The sequence below is a fragment of the Dermacentor andersoni genome, chromosome 7, assembly GCF_023375885.2.
Source record: "Dermacentor andersoni chromosome 7, qqDerAnde1_hic_scaffold, whole genome shotgun sequence".
NCBI classification, from domain to species: domain Eukaryota; kingdom Metazoa; phylum Arthropoda; class Arachnida; order Ixodida; family Ixodidae; genus Dermacentor; species Dermacentor andersoni.
This window is the reverse complement of record NC_092820.1, coordinates 116,556,077-116,579,536: the sequence shown is the minus strand read 5'-3', so window position 1 is coordinate 116,579,536 and position 23,460 is coordinate 116,556,077. Positions and strand designations below refer to the sequence as shown.

Genomic DNA, 23,460 nt, shown 5'->3' with positions numbered 1-23,460 from the left:
CCCCCCCCCCCGAATTTAAGCGGCATACCTCCCCCCCCCCCCCCTATCCGCCCAAGGCACCACTCCTCACACATATTCCTAAAGCCTTTCAGAAAGGAGCACTTGCAAGCCCAGCATTACAAATAATCAATAGATCCGCACCGCTGCAGCATCACACCATCTGCTGGTTCCCGGCTCACCTCGGAGATATCGAGGACGCCCCTCGCTATCTCAATGAGATGGCTCACAGTAGCGCGCGAGACCTAACCCTCCGCGACGCCACCTATTCTGGTCGTGACCATCCCAGCGAGAATCGAGACCCTCCCTCCACATATAACGAGATAACAAAGCACTTTTATCTAGACCGCAGAATATACAGCACACCTCACAATAAGCTCACCAGGCCTCAAGCCCTCACGTTCAGAATGCTTCAAACAAACACGTACCCCACGCAGACCAGACTACATCACTACATGACTGACCTATACGAAACATCATATTGCGAAAATTGCCATAGCCACACTGGACGTACATCACTTGCTCTGGCCGTGTGGTCGGACCCACGCAAACAAGGATCAAGACTCCGCCAGGCTACAAGAAGCATTACGCAGCACGGACCTGGCGGAGCAGCTCTGGGCCATCCAGCGAGCCCACGATGCGGCCAGGGAGTTACAACTCCCGGTCCCAACGTGGGAGTAGCCCGCTCTATGGGACCTTGCGTCCCGCAGCTCGCAGGGCCTTTCATTAAAGTTATTCAATAAAAAAATTGATAAATAATAGTTTAGAAGCGAAGATTTTCTTGCCATAATATATTGGTATCGCATGAGTCGGTTAGCCGATCGGTCACTCGGTCATTGGTCGTGTTCTCACCGAGTATATTGTTTCGGCTATAAGAAAGAAGCCCATCCGGCTGTAAATTTCGCCCTTCGGGCTCCAGCACTGCATCCCGATGCTCTCTCTAACTATTAGGCGAGAGTCCCTTTGTTACATAGTTTTTATCACGTTGAATGAAATTACGTGTGTACAGGAACTATTTACGGCATTATGGTTGCCAAATATTTCAGCCAATTGACAGGCCAACGAGCAGTTCATACAAAGATTACGTCATACAAACAACACCTCCTTTATTAAGGAAAAAAAAAACAAAAAAACCTAATCGTAGTTTGCACTAATCCAGATGAGATTCATTTTCATCATAGATTATGTGCAAATAAATACTGATTTTAGTGAAATGCCCTTTAGGAAAATTATTATTTCCTAATTTCTGCCTAGCATATGAGTTTTCTGTAGGCTATGCAAGCCTATCAGTAAAAACTTATTGATCCGTTCGTCATCACACGGAACAAAATATCGCTTTCGGTGAGAATTTTGGTCACATGCTTTCTGCAAGCTTCTACGGAAGAAATCTCAGAATAAAATGGAAAGTATTAATTATTACGTGGCGTTACATTGCGTCAGACATGTTACAAAAGGACGAGGCCATTGACAAAATGAAAATATTCTTCTTCAGAAGCCTGGATCCAACTAGCAAGTTTCAGTGTGTAATTTGTAACAAGAAAGCTTTTGTAAAATGGTGAAGTGGCATTTTGCGCACTTTTTGAAGTAAGTGGTGTCCTGGTGATCTTATTAATATTCATCGTTAAAATGGCGCTGGGAAGAAATTCAATAATAATATTTGTAAACATTTTTGGCCGACACAGTGAACGAATATTCTTTAAGAATATGAACAGTCACAAAAGCAATTGAAAAATACAACTCAGGTATGAAACCTCAGAAACAAGTTCTAGAGTAGAAATTCGAAGAAACGACCAATTCTGTAACATCATGAACCAGCATCACCTGCAACATAGCTATTAATATCCGATGAGAGCTATCGCGAAATTAAGTGAAATCACGAGACGAACTGTCGCGCACTTAAATTTAGCAAACCTAATACTCAAGCACTCAGTTGTCGATAAATGTGATCGGTTTTTATAAGTTCACAACTGGAAGATCCTATATATGTTGAAAAAAGCAATGTGAAAATTCAAAATGTAAAGCATTGCGAAACTGAAGAACATAAAAGACCACTGGCTTTGGGCGCCATAATCTTGTTGCAGGCTTCTGCTTCTTTAAGTATTCAAAGGCCGTGTGCGAGAAATGTGTTCGTTTAGCGTTCAAGGGTTGGAACGTCCTCGCTTCATTACAATGGACCTAATTTGTGGCCATGCAGTGTAAGGCCGATATATTCAAGCGGCACAGAAGACAGTTCAGTGCCTGCTTAAGGTGATGGTGTTATGGCTGAAAATTTAAACCATAGGCATGAGCTCTTATGCCCATGATTTTCCTCCATAAGAATGTACCAAGCTCCTCCATGATAAAGATTTTTATCCATGGTCGGCTTGTCCTTGCAGTAGAATGGAGCATCATCAACGCATGCTAAGACTTTGACTTGTTTACCCGGAAAATTAGAACCGCTAGCATTGCTACAGCTGAAATTGTTTAAACAGAGTGGTTCTAGGTATAGGGCGAAGAGATGGGGGTATTAGATCTTGCGGATGAGTGCGAGAGTTGTCCAACGTTGAGGAGGATTTTGAGAACTGAATGTTTTTTTACAGTATTTACAGTAATAACACAAAGTAATGAACAGCCATAAAGTCATCGACGGCCGACAGAAAATCGGACGCTGCGGCTCATGGCAAAAAGAACGAAAAAAAGCCTTCTCTCTGTCTCTCGCTTTTAGCCCCTTCGGTTCCTCGGGGTCATGTCATTTTCGGCCACTCGTCGAGCCAGCTCAGTTGTCATCCTTTTCCTCCAATGGCACGCACCCGTGGAAGTACCGTCACATTCGGTCAATCGGGAAGCTCCAAGGGCTCCACTGTCCGAGGGTGGACTTGCCTCCGGCATCGCCAACTCGCCTGGAAGCGCTCAGCTGGAGGAAACGGGTTGTTCTCGAACGAGCTTCCAGAGCCGCAAACAGCTTTGCTCGGGACCAAGATCAGCTACTTGGAATCATGCCAGCCTCCCGTAGCACGTTCGGGAAGAGTCAAGCAGGGGGAGGGGGAGACAATAGCTCAATGTTCGGCGCATGAGGTGGGGGTCGCCAACCTGCCTGACGGGTCCTGTGACGTCGTAGACGCGCCCCGGCGCTTTTACACATCAAGCAAACAATTACCCTCTTGATTCCAGTTTTGTCATTGCCTGTTGGCGTTATGCACTTGCGACTTACAAAAAAGACCCATCTGGTCCTTTTGTTCTAGCTCAACTGAAGTAACTCAAAACTTCAAGGATCGTGTAATATTCATATTTTATAAATCTTTTCTTCTACTCCAAAGGTGGCTATGCAATATGCTCTCTGTCTTATTATTTCCGAAGTCATTTCCTTAATATGCTTAATGTGGCAGGGTTATTATAAAAATAATGATTATAGTACGATAATTTTATATAATTTAGGGCATGAAAATATTTATGATTTGAATATTCAGTGACGTAAACCATCCATGAAACGCTCTTCTATTAGTCTAAAAGAGAAGTGTGTCACTTCGAATTATTATGTTTCCAGTTAAAGCTCTAGATAACAACTATATTCCTTTTCAAGCAGGATTTAGCTATGATGAAGTAAAAATATGGGCCAAAGAGTGCACTAATTATCCAAGGACACCAAAGATCAACACATATTTACTTGCCTTCATTTGGAACTCTCATTTCATGGTAAGGGAGGCTGGTGTCTTCACCAGCCCAATGATACGAGAACTGGACTGCAGTCGATGTTTTATTCCTAGTCGCAAAAGAAATTCTTGTTATATATAATGATAAAGTTTATCTTCTTCGTGAAAAACTTACGTATGTCCATTAGATATGTGATATCTGGTGATGCAGGCACCGAGCTCGTATACGTATTCAATCTTGTCCACCTTGCATGTATTGTTAGTTCTTTCAGTGCTTTGATATACCCAAATTTTTTCAGTTGTGTTAAGGAACTGAAAGTAAGTTCATAATGAGCAAATAAAAAACATGCACTTCATATCATGAACTCTTTAAGGAAAGGTATCTGCAAGATTCTATCTTAAGTTCCTATCCAAATTTCCTTTCCAAAGAGCCTATCCTATCCTATAAAAGAGCTATCCTAAATTAATTTGCTGCAACTTCATTCCACAACCAATTAGGAGTGTGCAAGATTAGTACGAAAGTCGAGCTAATAAAAATGACCAATCAATTGAGGAACTGCTTAAGGATCTACTGCGGGGATTGAAACAGGAAGCCAAAGAGCTTTGCACAGCCACGACAATATTTTGTTGACCAGTTGTAATATTGTATTTCAAGGCCTTGCGGGTGTTTCGGCATGGAGTTCAAGTTATGTTCAAAATTTGGTTAGTACGAAAAATGGCATAGTTGCTTCAGGATCATTATATAAACAGTTATGGCATAAATAATTATTTATTTAATTAAACTTTTTTTTCCTAAAGACGTTGTAATGGTAGGGAGCCCTCAGTACAGGGATCTGCTGATCAACTTTCAGCTTTTCCAGGTACTTCCGGACGTAGTCTGCCTGATCCTGCTGGTAGTTCTTGGTTTTGGCGACGTGCCCCAGGCTCCATATGGCAATTGCAAAATTGAAGCAAGTTACTTGTACATGCGTGTATATCTTGCAGTTGATCGTCTGGCCCGAAGGAGGAGATTTTGCTGCAATAGGCAGATTTAGCGTTGTGCTTCATCTCCGTGGACGGTGTTGCCATTATAGACCTACATCTTGTTTGCAGATAACAGTAAGCGCTGTGGATGTACTACAGGCAGTAGAGCACCGTCGCCTAAGTTCCACCTAAATTTGCCGCCGTCGCTTGTGCGCTCGGAAGGCTTCTTTCTTCAGTATGAATGTTAGGTGCCGAAACCATGATTTGACTACGATGCGCGTGTTAGCGGTGGACTACCGAATATTTTGCAATACCTAGGCTTCATGAACATGCACCCAATGCACGTTAGTCTGGGGCTTTCCATTTCCCCACTACCGAAAAAAAAAATTTCACTTTAGCGTACGCGAAATAGAATAAAGGCGGTTTCGATTTTCTTACGGCGCATTCAGCATTAATCGACTGTTCTGCCCTTTGCCCTTTGCTCGAACTTCCTCTACTCATGCATATTCGTGCCGAACTGCCGAACAACTTTAGTACGACCGCCTTCGTCCGCCTGCCGCCTAAAGCCTTGACTTTCGTCGATTTGCTGTCATCTTTTCCGGTGCCCGATGGTGATTACGTCGCCACACCTGTTCCTGATGTCCTTTTGATGTGCAATATCACTGTGCCCCACTTCGTCGTCACCGTCACCGATAACCGGACATGCCTCCCTGTCGTTTATTTTGGCCTGACAAAGGAAGTTCTACCCAAAGGCTTATAGGTTGACCACGTCACGACGTTTCCCGTAGACGTCTGCTGAAATTCTTCACCATGCCCACAGGAGGCTATTTGTCCTGACGTAACATTTCGTCCTATGATTGCTGCGGACTTACTGCCTGAACAAGCAGCAGCTTTGTGTCGCCTTTTGGTTTCCTACCACGATATATTCGACCTCAGCAATCGCCTATTGGGCCAGACTTCAATTGTTAAGCATCACATAAATACTGGGATGCCAGTCCTATTCATCGCCGGCCATGTCCAGTTTCTGCTTTAGAGCGTAAGGTTATTCAAGATGAAGTGAACAAGATGCTTGCCAAAGGCATTGTTGAACCTTCGTCGAGCCCTTGGGCGTCGCCCATTGTGGCTTTTAAAGAGAAAGATGGCACATGGCGTTTCTGCGTAGATTATTGTCATCTAAACTGCCTTACTAAGAAAGACGTCTACCCCTTGCCTCGCATTGACGACGCCATCCATTGTCTCCATGGTGGCAACTGCTTTTCATCAATAGACCTGCGGCTTGGTTATTGGCAGATTTCTGTGGATGAAAAAGCCCAAGAGTAGGCCGCGTTCGTCACTCCTGATGGTCTATATCAATTCAAAGTTATGCCATTCGGTCTGTGCAATGCTCCAGCAACGTTCGAACATAGGATGAACTCTTTGCTTGAAGGGTTCTAATGGTCAACGTGCCTCTGCTGCCTAGATGACGTTCTCGTACTTTTCCCTACCTTTGAGACACACCTTGAGCCCTTATCAGCTGTTCGTCCTCCGCGAGGCTGGGCTCCAACTAAATTCCTCGAAATATCACTTAGGTTGTCGGCAGATTGCAGTGCTGGGCCACTTCATCAACGCTTGCGGTATTCAACCAGACCCGGAGAAAATTCGTGCTGTCACGTCTTCTCCTGTAGCTCAGTCTGTCAAGAACGTCCGAAGTTTTGTAGGACTCTGCTCCTACTTCTGACGCTTCGTAAAAAACTTCGCAGCGATTGCCCGGACTCTTACTGATCTTCTGAGGAAGGACGTGCCGTTTATCTGGGGCCCCACTCAAACTGCCGCGCTTACCAACCTCGCCAACATTCTCACCACGCCACCTATGCTGGCCCACTTTGACTCGTCCTCTCCTACAGAGGTGCGTACCGATGCCCGTGGTCACAGTATGGGAGCCGTCTTAGCCCAGTACCGACATTGTCAGGATCGTGTTATCGCCTACGCTAGCCGCCTCCTTACAGCGGCGTGTCGCAACTGTTCGATTACAGATCGTGAATTCCTGGCTCTCGTCTGGGCGGTTTCCAAATTTTGCCCGTACTTGCATGACATGCACTTCTCTCTAATCACGGATCACCACGCGCTCTGCTGGCTTTCCTCACCTAAGGAGCCTACCGGCCGGCTTGGTCCTGGGCTCTGCGGCTGCAAGAATATTCCTGTGCAGTTGTGTGTAAGTCGAGCCGATTACATCAAGACGCAGACTGTTTATCACTCGATCCTGTCGACAAACCACCCGCCGATCAAGACCTCGGTACCAACGCTTGCGTTTTCTCCGTTTCTCAGCCGTGATGCCACTTGGCGCGCCGTCATTGATGGGTTGGAATCTTCGCCTCCTCATTCGCCCCTTCACCTGTTTGTTCTCCGAGATGGTGTATTATACCAGCACTATGTACGCCCTGACGGTCCTGCCCTACTCCTCGTCATTCCTAAGCACCTCCGGCCAGCTGTTCTCCAAGAACATCACGATTTACCAACGTTAGGTCACCTTGGCTTCTCCCGGACGTACGACTGGATCCACCAACGCCTCTTTTGGGCAGGCCTTGCACGCTCCGTCCGGAAATACGTTGCGGCGTGCGAAAAATGCCAGCGCCGAAAAACACAATCGACGCTCCCTGCCGGGTGCCATCAACAGCTCGACATTTCTTCGGTGACGTTCTTTCACGTTGGCTTGGACTTACTTGGCCCTTTTCCGCTATCCATGTCTGGCGACAAGTGGGTCGCGGTGGCGTCAGATTACGCCACGCGCTACGCCGTCACCTGAGTGCTTCCAAGAAGCTGCGCCACAGATGTCGTCTATTTTCTTTTTACGCGACGTGATTCTGCAGCATTCCGTTTCACACCAACTACTGACCGTGGTCGGACATTTCTTTCACAATTCATTATGGACATCCTGCAGTCCTGTTTCACAAGAACAAGCTGACTACGTCTTACCATCTACAGATTAATGGTCTCACTGAGCGTCTGAATCGCACCCTAACAGACATACTTGTGAAGTACGTATCGTCCGACCATAATGATTGGGACCTTGCCCTACCTTATGTAGCTTTTGCATATAACTCTTCGCGTCACGACACTGCCGGTTACTCCTCGTTCTTTCTGCTGTTCGGCCGAGCACCTAAATTGCCACTGGACGCATCCCTTCCATCCGCCACTGCACAGACCAGCGAGTATGCACTTGACGCCATCACCACGGCAGCCCAAGCGCGCGAAATTGCCAGCGCTTGCCTCCTGACCCCTCAAGACAAGCAACGGCGCTTGTCCGATCACCAACACAGAGACGTCCACTTTTCACCTGGATCTCTGGTACTCGTGTAGTCCCCGACTCGTCACGTTGGCCTGTCAGAAAAACTCCTGCCTTGGTACACATACCCATATCGAGTGCAGCGGGCCGTGACTCCAGTTACGTACCTATAATATCGCCCCAGTCTGTACCAGTGCCTCATCTGCCCCAAATTCCACTGACGTTGTGCATGTCGCACGCCTCAAGCCATACTTTTCTTCTGTTATCACCGATACTTAGACGCCCAGGGATGGTGCTTCGACTGCCGGGGGTAATGATACATGCATATTGCGTGTTTCTTGTGGCCAATGCATGCGGGCGCCACACCGAAGACGACGAACGCTGTCTGGCTCTCGAGCTGTTGGCTGAATTGGGCAGCGTTGCAGTTACCTTTTGTAAATATACTTTGTAAATAGTCTCCCGTCTCATTTCTTTTTTTGCGTAATAATGACTCATAGAAAGTTCCATTGTATTCGACGGTGCCCGCTGCCTTCCAGAAGGTACTACACAATTTGCGTCACACCTACAGTCACATTGCACAAGGTGCGGTGACAAAAGATACGAATAGCGATAATTTTTGAGAGACTTCCAATTCATGCAGGCTTGTCCTGCGCCGCCTGATAAGGTTTAGCATTTGTCAGCTGGTCTAAAGCGTTCACCGGAGAAAGATAAACACATGCACGTGTCAATATCATCGTTTGATCGCGAAAAATACTTGAAACAAATTTTTATTGGTGTTTTATTGGGCACTCATTTACAGAAGAGACGCACACACTCGAGCTATATTATTCGTTTCATTACTATTTCATGTTAAAAAAAAAAAAACTGTAGTCCACTTATATGCCGTCGTGAGCAGGGATAAAAGTGACGGGCTCGGCTGGGTGACTGCGCCGGCGAGGAACTGGCCCTGCAGTGACGCCAACTTTGTAGGTCTGCGCTTTGTGCGCTGATAGCCGCGGTCTTCCTATCACTCCGGTGATGTCCGAAAAATTTGTCATTCGTCCGACGTCCGATAGGAGGCCGCATTTTGTTATAACTTTCTAAAAATCGTTCGCGTCACTGTTGGGACGGCAAGACACATAATCATGCCGCCTGTCGAAGGCTCCTGCTTGTAAAGCCTGGCTGAATTCTCCCTTACATTAAGGATTGCTTCGATGAGGAACTATGTATAGTTTATGTTGCGTGCGAAAATCTGTGAACTGTTGTAGGTGCGTTTGTTGACATCCACACAGCAATCAATGCGGCTGTGATCGTGCAGACTGTTTATGTGAACCTCCGTTACGCTATTCGTCGACTAATTGGGTATACTTTAAGTGCGTCTGTTCGCTCCCCATACATTCAAGGCTAATCTTAATCTAGCCTTCGCACAGTGGGGAGAAAAATAGTACTGACCAGCTATAAATGATCCTACATACTCACAGCTAATACATGCCACGCAAATTAATATGTTTGGAGTATGATTGATGAGCCGGTATCGAAATATAATTTTCGCCTGACCTCCCCGCGGCCCATTGCTTGAGACGGTATTTATCAACAGGAAATCTGTGAAAACTTGAACTTCTCACGTGTTTCAGCACAACCAACCTCGATGCAGCTCGTCGGCACACCGCGCTTCTTTCGCTGTACACCTTTGAACCGCCCGCTCATCTGCGAAAACCCAGCAGCGACTGAGGCTGGCCCACCGGCAACTGAAGTGACCTCGCGACAGTCCCTCCCGGCGACAGTGTCACTGCATTTTAGTGATGTAGTGCCCTGATGGAGTTCTATACATAGGTCTACATATTCGTGCGTAGACGCACTCAAGGCGAATGCTGCTTGGCGAAAGAATGAGCGCCCAGGCAGCTACGGCGCATCTCGCGAGCGTGATGAAGAGCGCCGCCTCTGGCACTGCAAGCGTTGGCCCTCGATGGCGAATGAAGTGAGAGTGACGGAAAATAATCTGCGTTAGTTAGGGCCAGTGAAACATCAGAGAAAGTTAGCTTGCCGTTTCTTCTTCGTTACCCCCAGAACAGCATATAACATACTTGCTTAGCCGGAACGCTGTACTTGAGGACAGCTATCCCGTTCCATTGAAGACAAAACTACGAAGGGAAAGTGCGCACATGAGCCTACACTCCGAAGTATAATGCTAATAGCACTTGCTTATGCTGGATAATAGAAAAAAGAAAAGTATTTTCGTATAGTAAAGTAAGATACATAAGGCCTCTCGCAGCGTGAAACTTGGTAGAATTTTCCATTCTCTCCTCTCTGTACAGCGAAATGCGAAACCATTTCCTGTAGGAGGTAACGTAGTTGGAATCTGCTCCGAATAGCATTGTTAAATTCTTCTTTGCTACTTGACGCATTGACACATGTGCAAATGTCATTGACCCATGTATTTTTGGCGTCATTGCGACTGAAGATTGTCCACCATTATATTTGTACGTTAACGAACACTATAGTGTCTGTTCGCGCAACTTTCATACCAGTAGTGTAAGGATTCGTGGCGGTCTGGCTTCACAGCCAAGTTCATTTAGCGGAGTACTGAAGCGTTGCGCACCTCGCTTTGTCGGTACTGCCTGCCTGCCAAAGTAACCCCGCACTGTTGGATCGCCTATCCCTCCGGCCTTAGGCTAACACTCGTCTGTGCTCTGGGTGTCGCCTTCGCTTGTTTGTGTGTGCATGTGGATGGGGAGTTGGTGCAAAACATCGCTGTCCAACTTAGTGTAGGTAGATTGCTTCCAGGGGCTTCCGGTGGCTAGCCGACAGACAACACAAATCAACGTGCATGGTAAAACAATTGAGAAAATGTGAAACGCTATTTGCTGGAGCTGGTTATATCTTAAACTACATATCTCTACCTGCGCCTTGACTGCCGAGTTCTGCGCAGCATTACTGAACAGACAAACAAAATTTCATCACGTGGGGTATCACTCGCTGCTCAGTGGATACCTTCACATGTAGGAATTGTCGGAAATGAAGAGGCTGATCGACTGGCTTCAACTTTCGGTAACAACGGTAACTAAAGCAGCATCCCGACCAGCGCGTCGCAGATTGAACGTTACAGACCCTCGGTGATGGTCAAGGCTTGCCTCGTCGCTCTAGTGAGCTAGCGCGACTACTCAAGTTGAGGATTGGCTGTGTGAACGTGTGCGAACGACAAGGACGTGTGGCCAGTCAATCGTGTGCGTATTGCGGTTGCTGGGAGATACTTCATCATCATCATCATCATCATCATCATCATCATCATCAGCCTGGTTACGCCCACTGCAGGGCAAAGGCCTCTCCCATACTTCTCCAACAACCCCGGTCATGTACTAATTGCGGCCATGCCGTACCTGCAAACTTCTTAATCTCATCCGCCCACCTAACTTTCTGCCGCCCCCTGCTACGCTTCCCTTCCCTTGGGATCCAGTCCGTAACCCTTAATGACCATCGGTTATCTTCCCTCCTCATTACATGTCCTGCCCATGCCCATTTCTGGGGAGATACTTCAGCACTTGATATTTGAGTGTCTCGCGTTCAGTGCGCCGCGCATGTCGCTAGTGATGGATTATCGTCTCCTTGGCCTTTGGTATACGACACTCGACGAACGTTTGTACCCCAGTGGTTGTGCGTATCGACGCGATCAGGCTCATCGCGCTCTACTTGATTTTCTACATTGAACTAACCTAGGTTCACGTTTGTAGCTCAGACATGTTTTTTTTTATTTAGCATTGTGTAGTAGTGTGACTTTCAGTGATCCCACCCTACTGTGTGTCGCCTGTACTGGGTGTTCTATATACTTGATTCTTTTACATTTGCCTTGCTGCTCTTTCTGTCCTCCCCTCTTTCTTGTCTTCTATGTCTGTGTTTCTGCCACCTCCTTTCTTAAAAGCAGGCAGTGGTTGTGCCCCTTCCGGGGGCAGTTGCTAGCCTGCTCCTCACTTTCCCTTTCCTGTCAAATACATACATATGTTTTCCTGCACCTTTACATTCGAAATATTTGAGGATGCAGCTACACGTTCGCTTCCTGTGCATGACAATATTGCAGGAGATAATGACATAAAACCAATGTTGAGAGCGTTTACAGCTTCATAATGTTTTCTCTATTTTAGATAACAAGAAAAGGAAAGCATTGACATGACCGTACAGAATGCACTAGTTATGCGTACCCTTGCCTTATTTCTCCAACTACAACAGCAGACCATACTTGTCAAGCAATGTTCCCACCACAAGCATAGATGTAATATCGTTGAGTTCCTTCATCTTCTTCTGCGAAGCTTCGGCTTTTAAAATTTTCCTCATCACATCGTCATCACATATTGTTTTTCTATATATGCGACGCTTGTTTGCTTTCGCACAATGCGCAAGCAACATATGCGTGGCATAAGTCTTTATTGAACAATCTAATACCTAAAATAAGAACTTCAGCATCTGGCATGGATGGAATCGCTCCTCAATTCCTGAAGCAGAGGCATTTATTTCTCGGTGATTTTTTTCGTAGCTGTTTTTTTACAGTCATTGCAACATGCTTCAATGCCCAGCATTGGTAGGCGAGCACGCTGATGCTGTGCATATGCCAGGTGTCTCATTTAATCCTTCTAATTACGGACCCATAATTTTCACTAGTATTCCATGCAGGCTTTTCAAACACGTTTCTATAAAATCTAATCGTAAATAACTTCTTTCACAAAAGTAAGCATGGTTTTAAGAAATAACACTCATGAGAAACTCAGCTACTTCTGTTTACTAGCGGCTTACTTTGGGCACCTGTCATTGGTTTTATTACCGACTATGTTTTCCATGATTTCCAAAAAGCCTCCGTCACCGTTTCTCACCGTTTGTTTGCACTAAACCTAATTATAATAAATATTGACTTGAATTTACCACAGTGGGCTAAATGCTTCTTCTCCAACAGAACCCATCATGTCTCTGCTAACGGCCATAATTGCGCCATGGTTCTGTCACATCCGGTGTACCGCAAGGCACCATCCTCGGAACCCTGTTGTTTGTAATTTACATTAAAGACTTTCCCACCTGCATTATATCAACATTCAAGTTATTTGCCGATGATTTTGTCCTCTATCGCGTAATAACTAACCCTCATATTTCTTCTCAACATCCATCTGATCTTGACAGGCTTAGTTCTTAGTGTTCATCCTGGTGCTTGAAATTGAAGGTTAAGAAATGCACAATAATGAGGATTTCCCGAATAACTGCTGACTACTATGGCCTGTTTATTCCATTACTAATCTCAGTTGTCATCTGTCGATACTTGTATATACACAAGTGTCCTCATAGACAAATATTTATTATGGAATACTAATATTACCTACGGAAAAAAGTTTGTAAACAGGGATAGGGTGGCTCAGACAGGCTGGCCAACGTTTCGATAGAAGGATCTATCTTCGTCAAAGGCAGCCTCGCCATCCTCGTCATGCTACTTTTAAAGGGTTAGTGCATTGACGCCACGTGTGGGTGTTGTCGCTGACTGCTGGTTATAAAGGGAAAGACTTCAGAGGTAATGAGCGCTGTCGTCCGACGTCTGTGAACTTCGTTCCCAAGACGAGGGGACTAGAGAGGGAGAGAGGGAAGGCGGGGTGAACAGAAAAGAACGAAAAGCAGAGAAAAAAATGGGGCGACACCAAGACATAAAAGAAAGAAAGAGAGAAAGAACAAGAAAGAAAAAAATAAAGAAACACGGGGGCATGTGAGGGCGTTGGGGAGGCGAAAGGTTAGGGAGCATTCATGGGTGTCGTTGGCGGCATGTTTTTGGGGCATTAAAAGAGCCGGTCAGGCGGTCAGTGCGCGAGTAACACAAAAGACAAAAAAAAAACATGAATTGAAAGAGTGACTTGACTAGCATAGCAGCAATACGTCAAGTAATTTTGAAGTATTTAAGACGGTGACGAGGAGTCTGCAGTGCAATGTATGGGGTGACTGAAAGGCAGCGGCATGGTCTTTCAAGGGGCATTGTCCCCGTCGCTCAACGTAGGCGTCGTTACGGCGGCATCCAGAAATAGCGATGCCCGGGGTTGAGGCGCCGAAAAAGGCATATTGACTTAGGAATACTAAGGGTGTTTTAAAAATATATATGAAAAAAGTAAAAGGAAGGGGGCACCGAAACTGGAATAACTAATAGGAGGGCGACGTTCGCAGAAGCGGGCGGGGGCAAGTGTACATGGGAGAAGGGGGTCATACAGTTGATATAAACGTAAAAACCTGAACGAGTATAATAAATTTAGTAGTAGGCATGAAAAAATTTTCGAAATGGAAGAGTAGATGAGGTTAAGAATTAATGTTAGCTTGTGGCATAATGTGTTTTGTGTCTTGGTTGATGATTTGGGAATTTCAGATTTAAGTTACCGCTTTTAAAGATTCTAAGTTGCCACGTGCCAAATTAATTCCCGTCGGGTATAGGCAATAAACTTGTGTATGATGTATGATTCGGTAGATTTCCTTTTGCGAGGGGAAGGGAAATTTGTTTGTAGTATATAGAGCCTTGCTTTGTCAAATATATAACCATGTTCCTTAAAGTGGCTGGCTACTGCTTTAGGTAAATTGTGTTTTGTGTCCGCGTGGTGACCGTTGAGTCTTGTATGAATTTGTTGTCCAGTCTCACCTATGTATTGTTTGCTACAAGCGGCGCATTCTAGACAGTAGACTACGTTGCTTGATGTGCAGGTGAAAGTCGAAGTTACCTTGTGTGCGTAATTCGAGGCTGTACTTCTTACTGTAGTAGTAGATTGAATATGTTTGCGTGTAGAGCACCTGGCGCGGCCACAGGGACTGGTTCCCAACTTCCTCTTTGTGCTTAGTGTGGCATGTAGAAGAAAATGTTAAAATTTAGTGTTGCGCCTGTAGGCAAATCTGGGCGGGTCGGGACAAATCCTATTACGTTTCTGGTTGCTGGTGAGAATTGGGTAGTATTTACTGAGGATACTATTCGCGTTTGGGTGTGCGTTTGAGAACTTAGTAGTAAGGAGAGGCTCTGTTGTCCTTGTGATCCTCGGGCGGGGCTTGAGGACCTCGGCTCAATCGAGTTTGGTTGCAGCAGTGTAGGCTGTTTGAAGGTCACTGTTTGGGTGGTTCCTGTTTGATAGCGTTTCTTTAAGGTGATCGAGTCTATGTATTCTTAGTTTTCAACGCAAATGCGACGTAGTCGTGGGGCTTAGCCTTTAAAGATGCCTTGTTTGCAATGTCTGGAATGGTGGCTCGTATATTCTATGTCCTGTTGTTTGTCGAAAGGTTTCCTATACAGCATTTTCTTTAGCCACCCATTGTCAATGTGTATTGTTGTGCCCAGAAATTTTATGCGCTCAGTTGAGGATTCTGATGTTAATGTTATTGTTGGGTGAAAAGAGTTTCTTTAGAAATTGTACATATTTATCTAGACTGTCTTGACCATGTCCCCATGTTATGAGCATGTCGTCTGTGTATCGTAGGTATGTGTGGGGCTTGGCAGTGCAGCGCGATAGGAAATCTGTTTCTAGAATCTCCATAAATATTGTTACGTGTAGAAAGACACAGACAAAAGAGGCTATTTACAGACTATTTACACTAGAATGGAGCCAGAGCGCCAGGCCGACATTCGCTCCCGCCAAGGGCACAGACCCACTTCGTCGTCGTTCTCACGGCGGCGCGTCTCTCGGGTATTTACCGATCATATTGTAATACTACCCCCCGGTGGCAAAAGCACCGTCACGGTGCAGTTAAATATCGAATGCACGTGGAGAGTTATAGGGCTTTAGTCGGGTGACGTGGACAATGTCACTGGTTGTCACAGCAGAGGACGTAGTGGGCGTGGCGAGAACGATTTCGTAGGTGACATCTGTCACTTGGCGAAGCACGCGATATGGGCCCGTGTAGCAGGAAAGCAGTTTTTCGCAAAGGCCAACTTTACGCGACGGTGACCAAAGCAACACGAGGGTGCCGGGGACAAAAGAGACATCACGGTGACGGAGGTCGTAGCGCTGCTTTTGTTTGTCTTGAGAGACTTGTAGACGAGCGCGCGCAAGTTGGCGAGCATGGTCAGCATGGGCGATGGCATCACCGCATAAGCGCTAGTTGATGCTGTGGTGGACGGAAGCACAGTGTCCAGTGGTAGCGTCGGTTCACGGCCATACAATAGGTAAAAAGGAGAAAAGCCAGCAGTGTCGAGACGGGAAGAGTTATACGCAAGGGTGATGTAAGGTAGAGCCTGGTCCCAGTCACGGTGGTCGTCTGAAACGTATTTGGATAGCATGTCTGCAAGGGTGCGGTTCAAACGCTCAGTGAGGCCGTTCGTTTGAGGGTGGTAGGAGCTGGTAAACTTATACTGTATTGCGCAGGCACGCATGATGTCGTCAATGACTTTGGCTAAGAACGTACGGCCACGGTCTGTTAGCAATTGACGCGGAGCACCATGAATCAAAATGATATCATGCAGGAGGAAGTCAGCAACATCAGTTGCGCAACTGGTCGGAAGAGCGTGGGTTACGGCATAGCGGGTCGCGTAGTCCACCGCGACTGCAACCCACTTGTTTCCTGATGTAGATTCCGGAAATGGGCCGAGAAGGTCTAAGCCGACACGATGGAAGGGCTCGGCAGGGATGTCGAGCGGCTGCAGGTAACCAGCGGGGAGCTGGGAAGGCTTCTTGCGTCGTTGGCAAAGTTCACAGGCGGCGACGTAACGTCGCACGGAACGGGCAAGGCCCGGCCAGAAAAAACGCCAACGTACACGGTCATAGGTTCGAGATACGCCGAGGTGTCCTGCCGTTGGTGCGTCGTGAAGCTCTTCTAAAACGGTTGAGCGGAGGTGTTTAGGCACGACAAGTAGTAACTCAGAGCCGTCCGGATGAACGCTACGACGGTACAGAGTACCATCGCGGAGGACGAAGAGGCGTAGTGTGGCGTCGGCCGGAGTGTGTTCAAAACAGTCGATGAGTGCTCTGATGTAGGCGTCACGACGTTGCTCGTCGGCGAAATGAAGCAGCTGCGACACAGAGAATATGCAAGCAGCACTGGTAATATTGGAGGAGTCAGGGTCGTCGACAGGGTAACGGGACAAGCTGTCAGCGTCTTGGTGCAGGCGGCCAGACTTGTACACCACGGAATATGAAAATTCTTGTAGCCTCAAAGCCCATCGACCAAGCCGGCCTGTAGGATCTCTTAGCGATGAGAGCCAGCAGAGAGCATGATGGTCAGTGACTACGGAAAAAGGGCGACCGTAAAGGTAAGGAGGGAACTTCGCTACCGCCCAGACTACAGCAAGGCATTCTCGTTCCGTAATGGAATAGTTGCGCTCCGGTGGTGTGAGGAGGCGGCTCGCATAAGCAATAACGCGATCCTGGCCACGCTGACGCTGGGCTAAGACGGCACCTACGCCATGACCGCTGGCATCAGTACGCAATTCTGTAGGGGCATCAGGGTCGAAGTGGGCGAGGATGGGTGGTGAGGAGAGAAGAGTAACGAGACGAGAGAAGGTGGCGGCTTCTGCAGTACCCCACGAGAACTGTACCCCTTTCATCAAAAGATTAGTGAGGGGTCTAGCAATTGCCGCAAAATCTTGAATAAAACGACGAAAGTACGAGCATAGCCCTACAAAACTTCGAACGTCGGCGGCTGTCTTCGGAACCGGATAGTCTCGGACAGCGCGAGTTTTGTCAGGATCAGGCTGTACTCCGGAAGCGTCAACGAGGTGGCGCAGAACAGTAATTTGGCGGTGGCCGAAACGACATTTGGACGACTTAAGTTGCAGCTTCGCCTTTCGAAATACACCAAGTATAGCTGTGAGACGCTCAAGGTGAGTGTCGAACGTGGGTGAGAAGACGATGACGTCGTCGAGGTAGCAGAGACATGTGGACCATTTGAAACCTCGGAGCAAGGAGTCCATCATACGCTCAAAGGTGGCAGGGGCGTTGCATAATCCAAACGGCATTACTTTAAATTGGTATAGGCCATCAGGTGTGATGAACGCGGTTTTTTCTCTGTCCATATCGTCAACAGCAATCTGCCAGTATCCAGAACGAAGATCAATAGAAGAGAAATAGCTGGAACCGTGGAGGCAGTCAAGGGCGTCGTCTATACGTGGGAGCGGGTAGACGTCTTTCTTAGTAATGTTGTTCAGATGACGGTAGTCTACACAGAAGCGCCACGTGCCGTCCTTCTTCTTAACCAACACTACAGGTGACGCCCAGGGACTCGAAGAAGGTTCAATGATGTTTTTGTCTAGCATTTTGTTCACTTCGCTTTGAATAACATGGCGTTCTGACGCAGAAACTCGGTACGGTCGTCGGTGAATAGGAGTAGCATCGCCAGTAAGAATCCGATGCTTGACCGCGAGCGTCTGGCCTAAAGGGCGATCGTCGAAGTCGAAAATATCTCTGTAGGCCGATAATACTCGATAAAGGTCTTCAGCCTGCGCAGAAGACAGGTCCGTCGCAACCATTTTCTGTACCTTGGGATCGGCGGCCGAGGCTGGCACGAGAAGCCTGCTAAGCTCGCAAGAAGGATCGGTTGATAAATTTGCCACGTGATGGTCGCCGAGACAATCAACGTTGGCAAGGCAAATACCTTGTGGTAGAATTTGCTTCGCCAATCCAAAGTTAAAGATAGGCATGAAAGTGCGGTTCGCAGTAACAGTAAGTATACTGTGAGGCACGGTAACGTCATACTGTAGTGGAATGTCGCGCAGAGGAGTGACGAGGTACTCGCCATCAGGGACTGGTGGGGAAGACAAGAGTTCAATATAGGCTATTGATTTTGGCGGCAGGCAAATAAAGCCAGTGGGGCGTAGGCGGCACTGGGATGCGTCAGAAGGTTCTGCGAGAATCGGTAACTCAAGGCGAAGGGTACTGGCAGAGCAGTCAATAAGAGCAGAATGCGCGGAGAGAAAATCGAGGCCGAGAATGAGGTCGTGGGGCAATGAGCAATCACGGTGAAGAGGACAGGAGTGTGGCGGCCGGCGATGCTAACACGTGCCGTACACATGCCGATGATAGGCACAGTACCACCATCCGCAACGCGGACGACGCGTGCCGACGCTGGGGTGAGGAGCTTGTTCAGTCGTCGTCGGAAGGCAGCACTCATAATAGAAAGATGTGCCCCTGTGTCGATGAGTGCCGTCACAGGATATCCATCAACGTCAACGTCAAGAAGGTTTTGGTTCGTGTTTAACGTGAGCAGAGGATTTGAGGGCAGTGTCGACAACGCAGCTTCACCTCCAGAAGCTGCAGTGCCTAGTTTTCCGGCTGGGCCCGGGAGGTGATAGGCGGCGAAGAGAAGCGGCGGGGTTGGGGTGAACGGGACTGACGGCGTCGAGGTGAGGGCGAGCGGCTGTAGAGAAGGTTCGGAAGAGGAGCATCAGCGGCAGTGGGTTCACGGCGGGTGGCATAGGGAACAGAAGGTCCAAAGGTGCGGGAGTAAGTGGCGGCGTATGTCCGAGGAGGCGGAGGCCATCGGTTGCGGCAGTGACGAGCGACGTGGCCGATGCGACAGCAGTGAAAGCAGATTGGTCTGTCATCAGGGGTACGCCAATCGGATGGGTTGCGGCGAGATGTGGCGGAAAAGGACTGTCGGGGACGAGGATGGCCGGTGGAGAACTGGGGAACTATCTATTTACACTAGAATGGAGCCAGAGCGCCAGGCCGACATTCACTCGCGCCAAGGGCAGAGGCCCACTTCGTCGTCGTTCTCACGGCGGCGCGTCTCTCGGGTATTTACCGATCATATTGTAATAATATGTTCGCGTAGGTTGGTGAAAAAGGCGCACCCGTGCTTCTACCATGTATCTGTAGGTAGTAACTCTCGTAAAATTCAAAGTAGTTAGGTGTTAGAACTAATTCAAGGAGAGACAAGTAGACTTCAGTAGTGTTGTGCATTGTGTTCAGACAGCGTTTGTTTTATCGAAGATAAACAATCAGGAATTGGAATGTTGGTGTACAGCGCCATGACGTTTAGTGTTGCGAGAATTGTGTTGTGGGGTAGTGTGCCTTTAGTATTAATGTCCTTTATAATTCGCAGCAGGTGGGGCGTATCTTGTACCCTGTTTACAAAATTTACAACACGATGTGCTATTCCATCTGTCAGCCCCTTTCTTAATATTAACTACGTCATTAACAATGTGAATCGCACTCTTGTTTTTTTTTGCCACATAACTTTGCTTTGGTTCCTGCTTTCCAAAAAACTTCATGAAACTTTGGTCAGGTTAAAACTCGAGTACGCTTCTTCAGTATGGGATCTTCACTCCTCTACACTTGTAAACGCAATAGAAGTCATCCAAAATCGTTCAGCTCAGTGCATATTTCCTAATTATTCTCACGCCGCCACAATCACTTCCATAAAATATTCTATAGACATTCCTGACCTTTCTATCCGAAGGAAGCAGGCCCGCCTATCTCTCGTTCATAAAATGTAATCAGTTCTGAAGAGAAACGCACATTGTTCTCGCTACCTTGTTACTTTTCATCCTGAGTCGACGATAAATTCAAAGTTCAGGTGCCGTTCTGCCAGACCTACATGTACTTCTGCTCCTACATGCCGAAGACATCATGCGAATGGAATCACCTCCCCGCCTCATATCGCCAACAACACTGAGCATGCATCATTCAAGACTGTCATTTTAAATTTGTGACACCATTCCTCTCTGCACCGCCGCAATGGCCCTGAGAGTACAAGTGTAAATAAATAAAAAACTATTGATAAATAAATAAATATATAAATAAATAAACAGAGATTCCAGGTTTGTGGGCTTAGCGAAACCATAAAGTATTTGTATCACTATATGGACGGTCCTACCTATAATAGAAGTACATTTCTGTAAAATAAAGTTCTCAGCTGCAAAGTGTAGGGGAGGCGAGCAAAAGCAAAAAATGCGGAAAAATGGGTATTGGGGGTATGAAAAGAATAATGAAATAGTGTACCTTAAATTCCACCTATTTTTTACCCTTTCATCAACTCTGCTACCATAGGGGCCATAAAAATTTTCGCCCACTTTAGCTACAAAATTTCCTCTGACAGATGTAACGGCAGAGATATCAATTAATGCAATAATTTCTTTAGAGGAAACAATGTGGAAAATGAGAATAATGCCATTAACGTAATGGAAATATTAATATTATGGACACTGACGTAGTAAACGTTATGTGATTTCTAAAGTTGAGAAAGACCTAGCGCAATATCAAGCATGTTAATAGGAAGTGCTGCCTCTACCATAGATGAGTAAGCTCATTCTCGAGAATAAAGGAATATCAGCTTAGAAACAAGCAACTTGCAAAAAATAGGCCAAAATATCGTGAAATTGCAACAGGCTACACAAATAATGTCTATCATTATTACGTATTGCAGGTTCTACAATATAATACGCGGTTGTTCATTTGGAAGCGCTCCTTAAAATGGTGCTTAGTTGGACTGCATATTCTATCAATGTGAGGAATAGCTTACCTGACGCCATGGCACAAGACATACAGAAAAAAACGAAAATAATTTTTACCTTTAATATGTCCCTATATTCTTCCTTTTTCGGTTTCTTTTTAGAAGGCTTTTTTACCGTTGCCGTCGTCGTCTTCGTGTTATGCGTACCTACACTCTCTGCACTGTCATATTCGTCGTAATCTGTCTTGTAGCCTTCCACACTTGCCTTATCGCCGCCCTCAGTCGTCACTGATAGTGACAAATTAAGTATCGAAAGTAGTACATAGAAACGCATTGCTTCTGTGCTGACTGAGATTGAAGTCCGTTGTATCAATCCACATTTCAATATATACTCGCATGTATTTCTTTTATGATAATTTTTTCAATCTTCACTTGCAGATCAAATTCTATAGGTTGTTTCACACGTCACTGTTTTGCTGTTTTGGCATTCAGGCCTTTTTGTACATTTTTTTTTAATTCTCAGTGCCAAACGTCTCCTTGAAGAATGTCACTGAAGTGCATAGCCCGCTACAATTGTCTTGCAATGCTGGGGGAAGGCAAAAATATGCATTTTCAAAGTACTTTTTATTGCAACAAGAAGTTTTGTATTCGTGCTCCTTTTGTGCTTTTACGGTGAGCGTGCATTTAGGTGAAAGAACGTTTTGTCGTCTGAGAGAAGTGTTCAATATTTGTCACGTCATTTCTAAAACTTTACATCTCTCCTACCTTTGTAATCATGCAGAACAACACACTCACCATAATGCCCATTTCTGTATATTACAAAAAAAAAAGGCCTGAATGAAAAATATTTCCGCAAGGTGGAGTTAACATAGAAAGCCACGATACGCAAGCTGGCAGCGTGGTTTCATTTCCTAACGGCATGCTCACTAAAGGGAGAGTCTTGATGCTTTAAGGAAGTATACCATTTCCTGCATCGTATTTCATAAATCCTTGTCCCTGTTGCAAAAAGTATAACCTTGCCATTGAGTTTCAATGTCATGCGCTAAAGCATTGCCATTGCACACAGAATCAAAAACAAACAGACCTACTTGTAGTGGCAATACTGTAAAAACGAGCAAGAAAGATGTCCTATAATAGTATATACTTTACTCTATGCGCTGCATTCAATTTCATTACTCGCTCTCGGAAGGTGATTTGGTATTTCAAGGTATGTATATGATGGATATGTGTGATGCAGGTATCTGTGTCCTGGTTAGAATATTATTAATCTATTGAAGATTACAAAGACGAAACTTTCTGATGCTCTTTGAGGATACTAACGCAGCTCGCGAAAATAAACTTACAAACGTTTGTAAACATGGGGTATTTAGTATGTGCTGACTTCTCATGTAGAGGAGTGATCTGTTGCAGATCAGTCATATGTGCTATAGTTAGTTTAGCAATGCAAAGAGATGCGTAGGTACAGCATGTCTTGTACCGAGACGACTGGCAACCACATTGCTTTACGTGACCAAGAATTAGGTGTTGCGAAGAGATTCGCAAACTGAGACTCGTACATCGGAGCTGATTTAAGTAAGGCAGGGGTAACTATATATAGCCAGGAGAAGCCTTTTGTGCTTCCGCTCATATAAACTGGGAGGAGAACCAACATGACAATGAATTGTCATAGAGTTGCATGAATGAGCATTCTATATATATTCTAATACTGTAGCAGCACATTACAAATGTTATAAACACTTTTTGAGAAACAAGAAACTTATGAAACGACGAGTAGGTCAAACTGAGGTTAGCACTTTTTACTGAGCAATTTCACTGCTGGGATAAAGGGAAAGGGAGAAACATAAGGTTATGAATGTACAAGCTGGAGAAAAACAGTGCAAATACAGCCTGTCAGATTTACCTTTCAAAGCCGTCAGTCGTACTGGAATCCTCTCGAGACTGTAACTTTACTTGCCAGTTCGTGTTTTGATAGTTCGTGTATTACTTAATCTTGCACAACATAATTTTTTTACCCGCCGTGGTTGCTCAGTAGCTATGGTGTTGGGCTGCTGAGCACGAGGTCGCGGGATCGAATCCCGGCCACGGTCGCCGCATTTTGTTGGGGGCGAAATGCGAAAACACCCGTGTACTTAGGTTTAGATGCACGTTAAAGAACCCCAGTTAGTCCAAATTTCCGGAGTCCCCCACTACGGCGTGCCTCATAATCAGAAAGTGGTTTTGGCGCGTAAAACCCCATAATTTAATTTTTAACATAAT

The 23,460-nt window shown here is 46.1% G+C and overlaps 2 long non-coding RNA genes across 2 annotated transcripts in view; one reads left to right on the top strand and one right to left on the bottom strand.

Moving 5' to 3' along the window:
- Positions 1 to 23,460, top strand: part of LOC129385643 (uncharacterized) — a 50,829-nt gene that overhangs the window by 9,234 nt on the left and 18,135 nt on the right. The window lies entirely within an intron of this gene.
- On the bottom strand, positions 3,651 to 21,535 carry LOC129385644 (uncharacterized). The gene is made up of 3 exons (XR_008613124.1): positions 21,323 to 21,535; positions 3,802 to 3,938; positions 3,651 to 3,736 (listed from the first exon to the last, which is right to left on the bottom strand). It is a non-coding gene; the product is annotated as an uncharacterized lncRNA (long non-coding RNA).